The 16,563-nt window shown below is 46.0% G+C and overlaps 1 long non-coding RNA gene across 11 annotated transcripts in view; it reads right to left on the bottom strand.

Annotated features, from left to right (window-relative positions):
* The window catches only part of LOC148136020 (uncharacterized), a 37,156-nt gene that overhangs the window by 400 nt on the left and 20,193 nt on the right, over positions 1-16,563 (bottom strand). For 9 of the 11 annotated variants that reach the window (XR_015754730.1, XR_015754732.1, XR_015754731.1 and 6 more), the window contains 2 exons: positions 3,200-3,303; positions 1,889-2,657 (listed from right to left, as the gene is read on the bottom strand). This is a non-coding gene — a long non-coding RNA (uncharacterized LOC148136020). Of the gene's footprint in view, positions 1-1,888; positions 2,658-3,199; positions 3,304-5,452; positions 5,648-16,563 lie in introns of those variants that run through there. The other 2 variants (XR_015754734.1, XR_015754727.1) reach the window with 2 other exon arrangements.

Here is a 16,563-nt window from a genome sequence, read left to right as displayed (position 1 = left end):
GCCGCTCACCTGCCTCAAGTATGGGAAAGGGTTTACTCGATCTTGCAATCTGCTGAGGCACCAGAGAGGGCACAGAGGATTGAGACCCTTCACCTGCTCCATGTGTGAGAAAGGATTCATTCAAATCTCTCATCTGCAAAGAAATCAGTGCATTCCCACTGGGGAGAGGCCATTCACCTGTTCAGTGTGTGGGAAAGGGTTCATTCAGTCCTCTAACCAGCTGAAACACCAGAGAACTCACTCTGGGGAAAAGGTCATTCACTTGCTCCCAGTGTGGGATGAGACACACTCAAATGCCGCAGCTGCTGAGACCCCAGTGAGCCCACACAGGGGGAAGAGGCCATTCAGATGCTCAGTGTGTGAGAAGGGATTGAGTGATTCATCCCTCCCCCGAGAAACCACTGAGCCACACATGGGAGAGGCCATTCAGATGCTCAATGTGCGAGAAGGGATTTAGTGATGCATCCTTCCTTCCGAGACCTCAGTAAGACTACACAGGGGAGAGGCCATTCAGATGTTCAGTGTGTGAGAAGAGATTCAGTGATTCATCCTGCCCCCCGAGACCCCAGTGAGGCCACACAGGGGAGAGGCCATTCAAACGCTCAATGTGTGAGAAGGGATTCAGTGATTCATCCGGTCTGCTGAGACCACAGCAAGGCTACAGTAGGTAGGAGCTCTTTCCCTCTCTGTGCGACAAGGGATTTGCTGCATCTTCAACAGGACTGAGAGACCAGTAAGTGCACACAGGAAAGTGGTCATCCCCCTGCTCCGTTTGGGGTAGAGTTCACACATCACTGCAGGACTCTGAGTCTGCAGTTACTGTTCATCAGAGTCAGGACTGGGCCTTGTACATGATGACACTGTTGGAGTATTGATGTGTGGCTGTTAATCACACTAACTGGGCTGGAGTTGACTGAATTTATATTGCCACTTTCTGAACCTCGGGACGTCTCTCTGGGCATAAGTCTCCACAAATAGCAATGTGACAATGAGCAGGTATCATCTGTTTTGATTTAAATTGTGACTGTAGCACTGCTGCTTCACAGCATCAGGTACAAGGTTGGAGTCCAGCCTTGATCAACGGCCTGTATGGAGTGCCCATATTCTCCCCAGGATAGTGTGGGTCCCCTCCCGGTGCTCTGGTTTCCTCCCACAGTCCAAAGATGTGCAGTTCAGGTGGATCGGTTGTGCTAAATTGTCCACAGGATCCAGGAATGTGCAGACAACGTGAATCAGCCATGGGAAATTCAGTGTTACAGGGATGGAGTGCTCTGGGCGTGATGTTCTTCATATGGTCGGTGGGGTTTGATGGGCCAATGCTCTCCTTCCGCACTGTCGGGATTCTATTCTATGATTGAGGATAAAGGCTACACAGCAGGGTGTCCTTGGAGAAGGAGCATGTGGTGTGTATCAATGCTCTCGATGCCTTTAGATGGAGGTGGGCACTGCAGGGGATACAGTGCTTTATCTCCACCGCTACCCTATCCCCACAACTCTACTTTGATACAGTCCCGTCCCATTCTGTCACTTGTAATGGTTTGCTTGGCCCGTAATGGGCTTTGTTTGGAAATATTCAATTGGTTTACAAATGGTTTACTGCCGGTGATTATATATTAACAAAAACCAAAACCGTGGAATGATGATGTTGATGGTGGGAAGGTTGCTCTGCCGTATGTGATAACACTTCTGTGTAGAAGAAAAAAGAATGCTTCACAGCACAGAGAACGCGAACTGAAAAGCGGTTAAAGCAAAACAAAGGTTCAGAAAAGGAGGGAATGTTTCCCTGGAGTGTGAGTAACTGGGTAGTGATGGTATACGGGAGTAGACACGATTTTGTTCTAAAGGGCATTTGAAATTTTAAAACTTTTATATTTAGATATTCCGTGTCTTTTCTTTTAGATTTATTTATTGTGGAATAAACATTTACATTTAAAGCAAAACAAAGTCACAAACCTTGTGTGAAAGACCTAAATGTTAAATAAAATCCATCAAACCACCCCTCACTGAAAACTGATGTGCAAGTGCAATCTCCTGGAGAATCCCTGCCTACTCCTTCCGACCCGGGCTCCATGGCTATATACATACCTGGGAGATAGCAGCAGGAGGAGACGATTCAGCCTTTCAATCCTGCTCCACCATTCAATGGGAAACAGCTGACCATCCAGCTCAGTCTCCTGTTCCTGCTGTGTTCCAATCCCCTTTGATGACTTTACCTCAAAGAACTATATCTAAGTCCTCCTTTGGCTTCACTGCCTTTTGTTCCAGTGGTGTTGCGGTGTTACTGTGTGGGTGTAGGCAGGGGTAATGTGATGGTGCTCTTCCTGGAGGATGCACTCAGCCTCCCTCTTCATCCTGCAGTAACATCAATTGGGTTTCAGCAACTAGAGATAGAAACCGTTTCCAGGATATGGGCATCACTGGCTCAGCCAGCATTTATTCCCCATCTCTCGTTCCCCTTGAGAAGATGGTCGTAGGCTGCTGTCTTGTACCATTCACAGTCATTTGGTGCAGATAGACCGACAATGCTGGGAGGGAGAGTGTTGCAGGATTTTGGCCGAGTGATTCTCCATCTTTGGTTCTTCAAATGCTGGTTAACTTAATCACGATCGGCACATGATGTTGAGGTTTCAGTCTGCAAATCTTCACCATCTAGCACCCTGTATAAAGGAATATGTACAGATTAGAAATTCAGAGCAGACAATTCTCGTTTCTCTGGAATATCTTTTTCCCCTTTCTTCCCCCAATACTGTAACCCTCCAGCCCACTTACTCTCTCCCTCCATTCTGACTCTACTATCCCCTAATGTACACCCTCCCCATTCTCATGGAGTTACTGATAAACAGATCCATGCCACCACTTCCCGTCCCTGGTTAGACTCTGCACCCTTTCTGGATTCACTTCCTTTCCCTTCAGTTGCTGCAAGTCAATAATGTAACAGCAGAATGAAACAAAAGGAAACAGAAAGGGAGGTGGCAGATCCTGGACAGAAGAGGAACCTTCAGTATGGGAGAATGGGTCAGATCCTTTTTCGTTTCCCATTAGTTGATTCCCACTATTACAATGAATTGGGGATGGAGAGTGGTCCTCCATGGATGTAGTGACACTTTGACCCCCTTCCCCAACTGATCAATACTATAAGCAGATGCATTCCTCCTCCAGCCAATCACAGTGTGAAATACTTTCTGCAAAGTATACTTACCCAAAGCACATGCTCCAAAACCCGCAGTTTCCCCGCACACGTGTGGTCCCTGCCTCAGGGATTGTGGGAGTTGTAGTCCCCATGAAGCCATTGGAGCCATGTCTCTGGAAAGAAAATGAAAAGTGTGGACTGGAGGGTGTTGTGTATAGGATCCCCATTCAGACACACAGAACATATGGACTGTCATTGAATTTTACTGAGACATCTGCTTCCACAACCTGATTTTCTGATGTAAGGAATATAGATTTTCAGCCAACTGGGGCGTGGGGTGGTTAATAGGAGGAGATGATTTTAAGCAGAGGTGGCTCAATGGTTAGCATTGCTGACTCACAGCGTCAGGGACCTGGATTTGATTCCAGCCTTAGGCGACTGTGTGGAGTTTACACATTCTCCCCGTGTCTGTGAGAGTTTTCTCTGGGTGCTCCAGTTTCATCCCACAGTCCAAAGATGTGCAGGTTAAGTGGATTGGCTATGCTAAATTCCCACAGTGTCCATGCCTGTGCAGGTTAAGCCATTAAGCATGGGAAATACAGGGAATGGGTGAGTCTGAATGGGATGCTCATTATCGGGTTGGTATGGACTCCATGGACGAGTACCCTGTTTCTGCACTGTAGGGACTCTATTCTATTCTTATGATGAAGAATGTACTTATCTCAATGTGCTGTGAATCTGTGGAATGCCCTATTCAAAATGCGGTGGATGCCAGGACAATGAGCAAATTTACTGAAGAGATACAGATTTTGAATTTGTAATGAGTTGAAGGGTGAGAGAGAGCGGGCAGAAAAATCCAGCTGAGACCGAGGTGAGCTCAATCATCACCGTATTAAATGGTGGAGCTGCTTCGAAGGGCTACATTGCCACTCCTGTGCCCAGGGCTTATCTTCTTATGGTAATAACTGGAAAGCTGAATCCAACACTCACCACCTTCACCAAATGAGATTTTTGGAAAAAACAGGATAGTCAGGTGGATTAGCGTTCCAAACTTAGATAGTGAGGAAGTATGTGGGAGATAATGATTTTGCAATTTTAAACTGAGGTGAGTTAAAAATCACTCAACAACAGGTTATATTCCAACAGGTTTAATTGGATCAGGATGAAGGAGCGATACTATGAAAGCGAGTGTGCTTCCAATTAAACCTGTTGGACTATACCTGGCGTTGTGTGATTTTTAACATTTTGTACACCCCAGTCCAACACCGGCATCTCCAAATCATGAAAACTGAGGGGAGAGTGATGTATGGTTTTAGACTGTGTAGTACATTCACACCATCCAGAATACTCTGTTGTGAATATCTATCCTGTACTTTATTACAAAGCCAAGGTCTCTGACAATGAAAACCAAAACACCCAGGTAACATCGCCTCACCTCGTAATCTGATAAAAGACTTGTGTTAAGTATGGTTGAATTTAGAATACAGAAGGAAAGCGGGAAGATTAAATCCAATCCCAAGATCCTGTGCTTAAATAAAGGAGACCTACAATAGGATGAGGCAGGAGTTGGCTAATGTAGACTGGAAGCAAAGACTTTAGGGTGGGACAGTTGACAGACAGTGGAGGAATATCAAAGAATTTTTCATACTGCTCAGCAAAAGTATATATCAGTGAAAAGGGAGGACTGTAGGAAAAGGAGTAATCTGCCATGGGTGGCTAAGGAAATAAGGGAGTCTACCAAATTGAAATAGAAAGCATACAAATTGGCAAAGACCAAGGAGAAACTAGGAGATTAGAAAAACTTTAAAGATCAACAGAAAGCTAGATGGGATTGAGTAGCTATCCCCAGGGCCAGAATAGCAGTTTACCCTGCTAGAGGGGAACCTATTGTGTGGGGAACATATGGCCTCTGTAATTGTTGAAGCACTTAACTGTTACCATAGAGATAATCCTGATCAAGTTAAAAATCACAGCACACTGCAAAAACTTATAGTCCAACAGGTTTATTTGGAAGTACAACTTGGTGATGTGTGGTTTTTAAACTTTGCCCGCCTCGCTCCAACACCAGTTCTTCCACATCAGAATCCTGACAGACAGCCTCACTGAAACTGAAGTGCCTGTCAGATACGTGACTGAGCCGCAGGGGTGTGGGGGAGGGATATGTGATTTAACCACAAAGTGTTGAGCTGAACGCGACTTTTTAACTGCCGCTGCCTTGGAGATAATATTGAGCGACAGCCTCCATTCAAAACCACAAACCACAAAGGTATAAGAATGGGAGTGGCACACCAGACAGGGGGGGGGGGGGGGGGGGGGGGTTACCTGATGCTGCCTGGAGGTGTTCTGCATGTACACTATCCAGGTAACTGCCATGTTTCATCAATAAAGACTCAAAGAAGACTTCTCAGAGTTCTGTGCCGAGTTATTCCTATCCAGCAGAGTTCAGGAATATGAGTACACAGCAGTCAGTCTTCACAGTGGAGGGTACGAAGAACATGCCAGTAATTGATAAGGAGACTGAGGAAGGTGAGGACCAAAAAACAACCATCATCACAAAAGCGTTAAAGCTGGGAAAGCTAATGGAGTAAAGGTAGACAAGTCTCCTTGCTCAGATGAAATCCATCCTAGGGTGCTACCAGAGACCGCAGGAGAAATAGTAAATATACTTGGAGTCAGAGTATCCTATAGCAGAGGCTGGCCCTTTGGCCCAAACTGGCTCATGCCGTCCAAAATGTCCATCCACGCGAACCCGAATTCTCTGCACTTGGCCCATCTGCTTCTGACCCTTTGCTATCCATGTGTTTGTCCAAATGTATTTTACATTTTGTTAATGTGCCCACCTCAACCACTTCCACTGGCAGCTCAGTCCATATACATACCACCTCTGTGTAAAACTGTTGCCCCTCAGGTTCCCTTTCATTCTTTCTCCTCTAACCTTAAACTGATGCCCTCCAGTCCTTGATTCCCTGGGCAAAAGACTGAGTGCGTTCACCTTACCCATGCCTCTCATGGTCTTATACACTTCTAGAAAAGAGCCCCCCCCCTCCGTTTCCTCTGCTCTAAACAAAACAAATCCTTGCTTGTCCAACCTCTTCCTATAACTCAGAGCCCTGGCAAAAATCTTTGTAAATTTCTTCTGCACTTTTTACAGTTTAATAACTGAAACCTACATTACATTCATCACATTTCCAATATTTCCCCACGGCGCTGGAACCGATGTGACAACGCCAATGGATTACAATCCATGATCGATAATTAACTCCCTTACAACAACCCTGTTTTCATCATTTGTTCCATGGTACAGGTATCCTGGTCTCTTTCTGGTTGCATGGTTAATTAAAACCTTGTCCTCATACAAAACAAATCTGTAACTTAATTGTTCCTGGGAAATGTGCCATGTTTTTCAGACTTTTAAAAACAAATGAAATCTCTCTCCACAGTCACCACGCTAACATGGACTTGGCTGTGTCTCAGTAGTTTTTCCAGTCACAGTGATATTTGAAATATTTGCACACGGACAGAATACACACCTTTCCTTCCACATGAAAAGGCCAATGATATTCAGATCGGAACGGATCAAGTAACTATCAAAACTGAACAGGAAGTTCAATTTGAATTTCTCATCCGCAAATCCACCATTTCAGTACCATACAGAGAAAACAAGATACTACCGTTAATACCGGATGGATCTTTATAAGACAATGATAGTATTAAATTGTAGTTTCCTTGTTACCCCAAAGCTTTAAATCTCAGTCTCACAATTTCTCTCTCTTGTTAACTGAAACCAAACCAATCTCCTCACTCCTTTCCTCCACACCCAGTTCTCACACTCTCTCTCCTCTCCTTGAATTCAGCTTCCTAGCTCCTGCCTGCAGGCTAAGAACCAAAAAAAAGGGTGGCATGATGGCACTGCTGCCTCACAGCACTAGGGTCCCAGGTTCGATTCCAGCCTTGGGTGACTGCCTGTGTGGAGTTTGCACATTCTCCCAGTGTCTGTGTGAGTTTCGTCTGTGTGCTCCAGTTTCCTCCCACAATCAAAAGATGCGCAGGTCAGGTGAATCGGCCATGGGAATGGGTCTGGGTGGGTTACTCTTCCGACGGTCAGTGTGGGCTGAAGGGCCTGTTTCCTCACTGTAGGAAATCTAATCTAATCAAGTGTATTACTCTGACTCAGAGCCTCTTGGGTGTTGGTGAATCCTCCTCCACCTCCCAGGGTTTCCTACCTGGTCAGACCCAAACTGATTTTTTTCCCCAATCTGGAATCTCTTATTTATTTTCCCCACACCGACCCTCTGACAAGAACCATCCTGCACACACTGGCCAAATCAGTGGATGTGAATATAGGAAGTATTGTTAGTAAGAGGACACCAAAATTGGAGGTGTAGTGGACAGTAAAGAGGATTACCTCACATTATAACGGGATCTTGATCAGATGGTTGAATGTGCTGAGGACTGGCAGATGGAATTTAATTTAGATAAATGTGTGGTGCTGCATTTTGGAAAAGCAAATATTAGCAGGATGTTTACACTTAATGGTAAGGTCCTTGGGAGTGCTCCTGAACAAAGAGACCTTGGAGTGCAGATTCATAGCTCCTTGAAAGCAATCGCAGGTAGATAGGACAGTGAAGAAGGTGTTTAGTATGCTTTCCTTTATTGGTCAGAATATTGAGTATAGGAGTTGGGATGTCATATTGCAGCTGTACAGGACATTGGTTAGGTCACTCTTGGAATAGTGTGTGCAATTCTGGTCTCCTTCCTATCAAAACAACATTGTGAAACTTGAAAGGGTTCAGAAAAGAATTACAAGAATGTTGCCAGGGTTGGAGGATTTGAGCTACAGGTAGAGGCTGAATACACTGTTTCCCCTGGAGCGTCAGAGGCTGATGGGTGACCTTATAGAGGTTTATAAAATCAGTAGGGGCATGGATAGGGTAAATACATAAGGTCTTTTCCCTGCAGTGGGGAGGTGGTACGATGGAAGGTGGGAGACAGAGGGGGGAGACCGAGACAGGAGGGAGACAGTTATTTTATAGATCTGCAACACAACCCTGTTCCTGTTTTCTCCACATCCCCTTCAATCCCTCTGAAGGGCTCAGAACAAGTGCACAGTCCCTGGAAAGTAGAGCTTCAGGGTGATCAAGTGCTGAAGGTTGCATTTGGGACGCTGCCCTTTATTGGTCTGTGCACTTATCAATAAATGGACCTGGGTTCAATTCTACTGTCCCAGATTCATGTCTGTGGTCACAGACGCGCCTGTCTCGGACCCTGACTAGTGGATCCCCTGTCGCTATAGCTCTGCCATTCTCCCTCCTCCCGTTCTGTGCAGCGGAGCTATCTGTGTTGTCATGAATCTGGCTATTGCTGATTTCCCCTGAGAGGCCACCCCACCTGTTCCCCCCTTATAGAATCCCAAGCGGTGCACAATGGATCTGTATGAGAAGGGAATAACCGCTGGGGAGTCCTGCACTCCCCCCTGAGCCTTTTACTTGATCTGATGGTCACCCATTCCCTTTCTGCCTGTGTAACCCTCACCTGCAGTGTGACTAACTCACTAACCGTGCTGTCCATAACATTCTCTCACTCCTCCACAGTGAGTCCACTCTCAGCTCCAGGTCTGAAAAACAGTTTCTCAGTAGCTACAGATGGGCACACTGCCTGCACACAGTCGTCACGGACACTGGAAGCATCCCTTATGTCCCACATTGTGCAAGAGGAGCACACCACAGGTCTGAAGGCTCCTGTAACAACATCTCACTACATTCATCGAGTTACTCCCATTAAGAGAATTTAAATGAGTGAGCAACCTTCCTTCACTTCAAACATGCTCATTATAATTTAAAAAAATCTTTACTTAAGCTGATATGTTGTACTTTTAAAAACTTAAATACTCTGCAGGTATCACTGAGAAATTGACTATTCCCATTGGGACTGTCAATTTCTGAAAGGCCTGAAGTAAAACGGAGTTTCAGCTTCACCTTCTCCCTGTCTCACCTCACTCAGTTCACACCCAACTCCAAAACACCCCCATTGATTCAAGCAGCCCTCACAGTGCAGCCCTGTCATTGTCATTGTCTGCTCTTACCTACACTGCCCTCAGCCTCCTGTACTGTTCCAATGCATCTCAATGGGAGCTCAGGAACAGCATCTCATCTCTCAGTTCAGCCCTTTGTAACCCCAGAGTCAAAATGGACTTCAGCAGTTTCTGAATGAACAGACAGTTGTCAGAATCTGGAACATTCCATCTGAAATGGTGCTGGAATTTGAGTCCGAAAGGAATTTCAGTGAGAAATTTGCAGGGAATTGGAAGTAGGGAGTTTACAGGTTAACATCGTAAAGTGGATGATTGAGACTAAATCTGACAGTTCCTGCAAAGAGACGAGGTGTAATTTGGATAAATCTGTGCTCTCTCTCAGGCCATTACCTCCTTCCACAGCTACAGGGCCAAGAATTAAACACATACCCAAAGGGTGATCCAAACATGAACTTGAACATCTTTCTGCTTTTTGCTTGACAAAAATATTGAAAATATTTTCCCACAGACAGAACAGACAAACCTTTCTCCTTTCACAGTTAAATGCCAATGATATTCAGATCGTGATGACTCTGTGGACTGTAGAAACTTACTTTTGAGATCCCAGTCTCAATTAATATCCACAAAATGAATTCACAAAACAAAGCTCATAGTCAGTGCAAGATGAATAGTGAAGGCAAACACTTCTTATGGTATGCGTTGGATGCTCCTCTTCAAATCACACCGCCACCACCCAGGAAGAGGACACGTGCATGCTCCTTGCTGTACCTTGGCCCCAGATAAAGATGGCAGCCATAACCCAGCACCTCTCACTGCCTGAGGCCCAAGCCATCTTCCACTTTGCTGCAAATGTGCGACCAAGAGTTTCTAATTCAGATTAACGACCTGCACAGAGTCCAGTCTACACTGATACATTTCATCCAGTTTCTGCTGCCACTCTCCCCTTTCCCGTTTCCTCCTCCTGCACACACCAAGGGTCATCACGAGTCCAGTGACCCTTCCTCAGAACCGACGGCAGCTGGGAAAATTAGGATCCCCATAGGAAACAGGCCCTTCGGCCCAACAATTCCACACCCACCCAGACCCATACCCCTACCCTATTACTCACCATTTCCCTGGACTAATGCACATCCCTGAACAAGACGGGAAATTTAGCTGGGCCAATTCTCCTAACCTGCACATCTTTGGACTACAGGAGATAGGGGTGAAAGAGTAAATAATAGGTGGGGACAGAGCCCAAAGAGAGACTGGAACATTTGGAAAGACAAAAGAGTGGATAACGATCCGGCTGGGAGGGCGGAAAGCTGTTAATGGAGGAGACAGGAACCTGGTAGCATCTCAGTAACGGTGGTGGAAATGGCGGCTGATGATCTACGTTCTGTTGCAAAAAAGACCCGGAGCATCCACTTGCCCCCCACTTTAACACACAAGGCTGTTCCCAGGCCAACATCTCTGTCTCATGCTTACTGCAGTGTTCCAGTGAAGCTTGATGCAAGCTGGCAGAACACTTCAGAACATACGAAATGGCCTCCGATTTCAAGGACTGCAATTTCCCCTCCCGTGTATCTCCTCCACTTTCCACACAACTGCCCTTGGCACCCACACCTCCAACTGCAAAAAGGATGGAATCCCCCTAGTCCTCACCTTCCACCCACATACAATGCATCATCGTCTGCCATTTCCACCACCTACAATCAGACCTCACCACCAGAGATATATTTCCCTCCCCACCCCTTTCAGCATTCCAGAGACCATTCCCTCTGTCACTTCCTCATTAGATCCATGCTCCCCACCAAAGTATTCTCCACTCCCAGCATCTTCACTTGCCACCTGTGCCCACACCTCCTCCCTCACCTCCATCCAAGGCACCACAGGATCCTCTCATATCCAGCAGAGATTTTCCTGCACATCCAAACACCTCACCTTTTGTGTCCTTTGCTCTCGATGTGGTCTCCTCCACAGTGGGGAGTCAGGATGCCAACTTTTGGAATATTTCAGGGAACATGCACCAACCAAGCCCACCGCCCTGTGGCCAACCACTTCAGCTACCCCCCTCCGCCACCACGCTGCCAAGGACATGCAATTCCTGGGTGTCAGCCACCCCCAAATGCGGGTGGGCGGCACGGTGGCACAGTGGTTAGCACTGTTGCCTCGCAGCGCCTGAGACCCGGGTTCAATTCCCGCCTCAGGCGACTGACTGTGTGGAGTTTGCACGTTCTCCCCGTGTCTGCGTGGGTTTCCTCCGGGTGCTCCGGTTTCCTCCCACAGTCCAAAGATGTGCAGGGTCAGGTGAATTGGCCATACTAAATTGCCCGTAGTGTTAGGTAAGGGGTAAATGTAGGGGTATGGGTGGGTTCGCTTCGGCGGGTCGGTGTGGACTTGTTGGGCCGAAGGGCCTGTTTCCACACTGTAATGTAATCTAATCTAATCTAAAATCCGAGCCACCCGACGCCTGGTGGAAGAACACCTCATCTTCCACCTTGGGACCTTTCAGCCACATGGCATCAAGGTTTCCTCATTTCCTCTCCCCCATCTTATCACAGATTCAACCCTCCAACTCGGCACTGGCCTCTTGAACTGTCCCACCTGTCCATCTTCCTTCCCAATTATCCATTCCACTCTCTCACCACTACCCCATCTACATCTACCTAGTCTCTTCCTAGCTCCCTTCCCCCCCAACTCCACACACCCCTCCCTATTTATCTCTCAGCCCGCTTCCCCCACTCCCACATTTCTGATTAAGTGCATATATGCCAAATATGTCGATTCTCCTGTTCCTTGGATGCTGCCTGAATTGCTGTGCTTTCCCAGCGCCACACTTTAAAGCAAGCTGGAAGAACAACACTTCATCTCCCACTCGGGGACCCTGCAGTCCTCTGACTTCAACATCGAATTCAATAATTTTAGGTCCTGAACTCTCCCACGTTCTACTTTCTTTGCCCCCTACCTCACATACCAGGCCTTGTTATTACCTAGCCTGCTATTACACACTACCTATGGGTAACCACTAACAGTCCCCATAAACAGCTATTTACCCTCCCCCAGCCAGGTTGACATCCACTCCTTTGTCCAACTGCTCCTCTCTCTCTCTCTCTCTCTTTGGACTCTAACCCCACCTATCATTTACTCCTTAATCCCTACCTTCTGCATATAAACCAATAGTTTTTTTCTCAGTAATATCAGTACCTGAGGAAGAGTCACCGGATCCAAATGCAAACTGATTTCTCTTCACAGATGCTGTCAGATTTGCAGAGCTTTTCCAGTAACTTCTGGTTGTTGTGCGTGATTTACAGCATCTGCAGTTCTTTTGGTTTTAATTTACCCCGAGTATTTTTTTCAGGTCTAGCAGACTGAAATCGTGTTTATCAACCCTCCCAGTCCACACTAACTCCATCTCTCTCCTAGTCCCTTTACACTCACTGAGACCCCTCCCCCCTCACAGTGACACTGCGCCTGCAAAGCTCATGGTCAGGTGTTGGCCCGCTGGACCCACCCCTCATTCACTTCTATTGGCTGGAGGATCACGCCAACTGTCCTAATCGTCTGAAGCTGTGTCAATCAGCCAGGCTCCATTGTGACAGAAGTGGTGGGATCCTCCCAGGTGTATCAGAGGCTGAGGGGTGACCTCTAAGGTTTATTAAATCATGAGGGGCATGGATAGGATAAATAGACAAGGTCTCTTCCCTGGGGTGGAGGAGTCCAGAGCGAGAGGGCATAGGTTTAAGATGAGAAGGGAAAGACTTAAAATGGATCTGAGGGGCAATTTCTTTAACAGTGGAGTTGGTGCGTGGATGGAATCTTCTCTCGGGAAGTGGAGGAGGTTGGTACAATTATACTATTTGGCATCTGGATGGGTATATGAATAGTAAGGGAGTAAAGGGATATGTGCCAAGTGTTGGCAAATGGGACTAGATTAGGTTGGGATATCTGTTCGGCATAGACCAGTTTAACCAAAGAGTGTGTTTTCATGCTGTACATGTCTATGGCTCTGCCCTGTGATGAGCTTCATCATTCACAGTGAATGGGACAGTATCTCAGAGAACAGGGGCTGGGGGCTATTCAGCCCAATGGGGCTGTACACTCTCCCTCTGGAGATGGTGCCAGTCAGTCCCAACTCACCTTCCATTTGGACATAGCCCCCCAAATCTTTCCTTTAAAAAGGAAAATTGCAAATTTGTTTTGACAATAACTACTGAATCTGCATCCAGCTGTCGATCAAACTGTTCCAGATGCTCAGAACTTACTGAGTAAAATAATCTTCACGTTTTTACCCTGCATTATTTGCCAGTTACCTGAAAGTAGTTCATAAAAATTGTGACAATGTTAATAATTTCTCATCCTGTCTCTCTGTAAATTAAATTTCCTGGAAACAATTCTGCTCCTCGTTGAAATCACTGCTTAACCTTCTCAGCTCCAAGGAGAATTTTCTGACCTTCTGCTAACTCTCCATAAAAGAGAAACCGATCTTAATTTTAATTTATTAATGTCATAGAAATGTACAGCACAGAAACTGACCCCTTGATCCAACTTGTCCATGCCCACCAGATATCCTAAATTAATCTCATCCCATTTGCCAGGACTTGGCTCATATCCTTCTCAAACTTGCCTGATCACATATCCAATCAGATGCCTTTTAAATGTTGCAATTGTACCAGCCTCCACACTTTCTCTGGCAGCTCATTCCGTACATATACCATGTTCAGCTTGAAAACATTGCCCCTCACATCCCTTTTAAATCTTTTCCCTCACAACGTAAGCCTGTGCTCTCTGGTTTTGGACCCACCTAACGTGGGAAAAATACCCTGGCTGTTCACCCTCACCATGTCCCTCACGAGTGTATCAACCACTGAGGTCACCTCTCAGCATGCGATGCCCCAGGGAAAACAGCCCCAGCCAATTCAGCCTCTCCCTATATTCAAACTCTCAACCCTGGCAACATCTTTGTGCATCTTTTCTGAATCCTTTCATGTTTCACAACATCATTCCTGTAGCGGGGAGACCAGGACTGAAAGCATAATTCGAGAAGTAGCTGAATCAATGCCCTGTACAGCCCCAAAATAATGTCGCAACTCCTATACTCAATACAAAACACCTTCTTCACTAGCCTACCTAAGATTCCACTTTCAAGGCAGTGTGAACCTGCATTCCAAGGTCTCTTTGTTCAGCAACACACCCCAAGACCTCCTCATTAAGTGTACAAGCCCTGCTCTGATTTGCTTTTCCAAAATGCAGAACCTCATATTTATCTAAATTAAACCCATCTGCCACCCCTTAGCCCATTTGATTGAAGTCCCAATGTACTGAGGTAAACTTCTTCACTGTCCATTACACCTCCAATTTTGGTGTCTAGTGTAAACCTACTAACCATACCTCATATATTCACATAGAAATCATTGATATAAATGACAAAAAGCAGTGGACCCAGCACCCACCCTGACAGCATATTTCTCACACAGTTGTTGGGTTGGGTAAGTTGTTGGCATGGACGGTACGGACTGAAGGGTCTGTTTCCATGTTATACATCTCTATGACCTTCTAGACAATTCTGTATCTAAATAGCTAGTCCTCCCTGTATTCTACAGTCGCAAACTTGCTAGAACCTTGTGTCTTCCTGGAGTCCAAGTTAGTGACTTCCATATACAAAGCCATGCTGCCTCTCCCTCATCACTTCTTGCCTTTCCAATTACATGTAAATCATGTCCCTGAGAATCACATCCAACAACTTCTCTGCCACTGATTTTAGACTCACTGGTCTATTGTTCCCTGGCCTTTCCTTCCCATCTTTCTCAAATAATTGCGCCCATCTTCCAGCACCTCACCTGTGACTATCAATGACAAATATTTCAGCGAGGGGTCCAGCAAATACTTCCCTAGATTCCCACAAAGTTCTGGGTTACACCTGAGCCGGTCCCAGGGATTTATCCACCTTGCTACCGTTTAAGACATCCAGTACCCCCTCCTCTGTAATATGGACACTTATCACGTTATCACTATTTATTTCTCCAAACACTCTAGCTGCCACATCCTCTTTCAGTAAAAGAATCTCATATAGAATCTCTCCCACCTCCTGCGGTTCCACAGACAGCCTTGATGATTTTTGCGGGTACCTATTCTCTGTCTGGTTACTCGTTTGTCCTTAGTGTATTTGTACAATCACTTTGGATTCTCCTTAAACCTTATTCCTAAAAGCTATCTCATGTCCCATTTTTGCCCTCGTGGTTTACCTCGAGTATACTCCAACTGTCCCTACACTCCTCTAGGGAGTCACACAAACCCAGCTGTCTGTATCTGCCATATCCCTCCTTCATTTTCTTGACCAGGCCTTCAACTTCTCTCGACAGGCAGCATTCTCTACACCTACTAGCCTTGGCTTTAACAGGAACATACTGTCTATGTACTCTCATCGTCGCAGGCCTATGGAGGCAATGGCAGATGAGGACAGAGAAGCAATCATTCTCAGTAAAGAGTTTATGTTGGGAAAGATAACAGCCTAAAGGTAGATGGATCTCCTGGCCCTGATGGAATGCATCCCAGGGAAAAAAAAAGAAATGGCGGGGGCGGGGGAGGGGTGGTGGAATAGCTAATACAACTCATGATAATTCACTAAAATTTGTTGGATTCTGGGCTGGTTTTGACAGAATGGAAGCTGCCAATGTGGTGCCATTATTTTTCAAAAAGGACCCGTTAGCGTAACTTCTTTAGTGGAGAAAATGCTTGAATCTCTCAAGGAAGTAGTGGTGAGATATCTGGGTAGAAATTGTCTCATTGAGCAGACACAGCATGGATTCATGAAAGGCAGGTCATGTATAACGCATTTACTGAAATTATTTGAAGATACGACGAGCGCGTTGGACAAGGCGGACTCGGTGGATGTGGTGTATCTGGATTTCCAGTAGGTATTCGATAAGTTGCCACACAAAAGGCTGCTGAATAAGGTAAAGATGCATGGCATTGTGGGTAAATATCATTGATACAGGATCGGTTAACCAACAAAAAATAAAGAATGGGGATAAATAGGTGTTTGGATTAGTGTTGGCACTACAACTGTTTATAATTTACACATGTATTTTGGAGTTGAGGACCAAGTGTACGGTGTCAGAGTTCACATTTGATACAAAGATAAGGGAGAGCAATGTCTGCAGAGGCCACTGTCAGTCTACACAGGGATACAAATCGGTTAAGTGAGTGGGTAAAGATCTGGTGGATGGAGGACAATGTTGGGAAATGTGAGGATATCCATTTTGGTTGGACTAACAGCAAACTGATGACGAAATGGTGAAAACTTGCAGCATGCTGCTGTGCAGAGGGAGCTGGGTGTCCTTGTGCATGAATCACAGGAAGTTGGTTTGCAGGTGCAGCAGGTAATTAAGACAGTGAAGGGAATATTGTCCTTCATTGCTAG

Source organism: Chiloscyllium plagiosum, unplaced genomic scaffold (assembly GCF_037043375.1).
Source record: "Chiloscyllium plagiosum isolate Xiang-an unplaced genomic scaffold, Cpla_swu_hap1 HiC_scaffold_47, whole genome shotgun sequence".
Classification (NCBI taxonomy): domain Eukaryota; kingdom Metazoa; phylum Chordata; class Chondrichthyes; order Orectolobiformes; family Hemiscylliidae; genus Chiloscyllium; species Chiloscyllium plagiosum.
The sequence above is the reverse complement of the archived record's forward strand: the minus strand, read 5'-3'. Positions and strand labels throughout refer to the sequence as shown.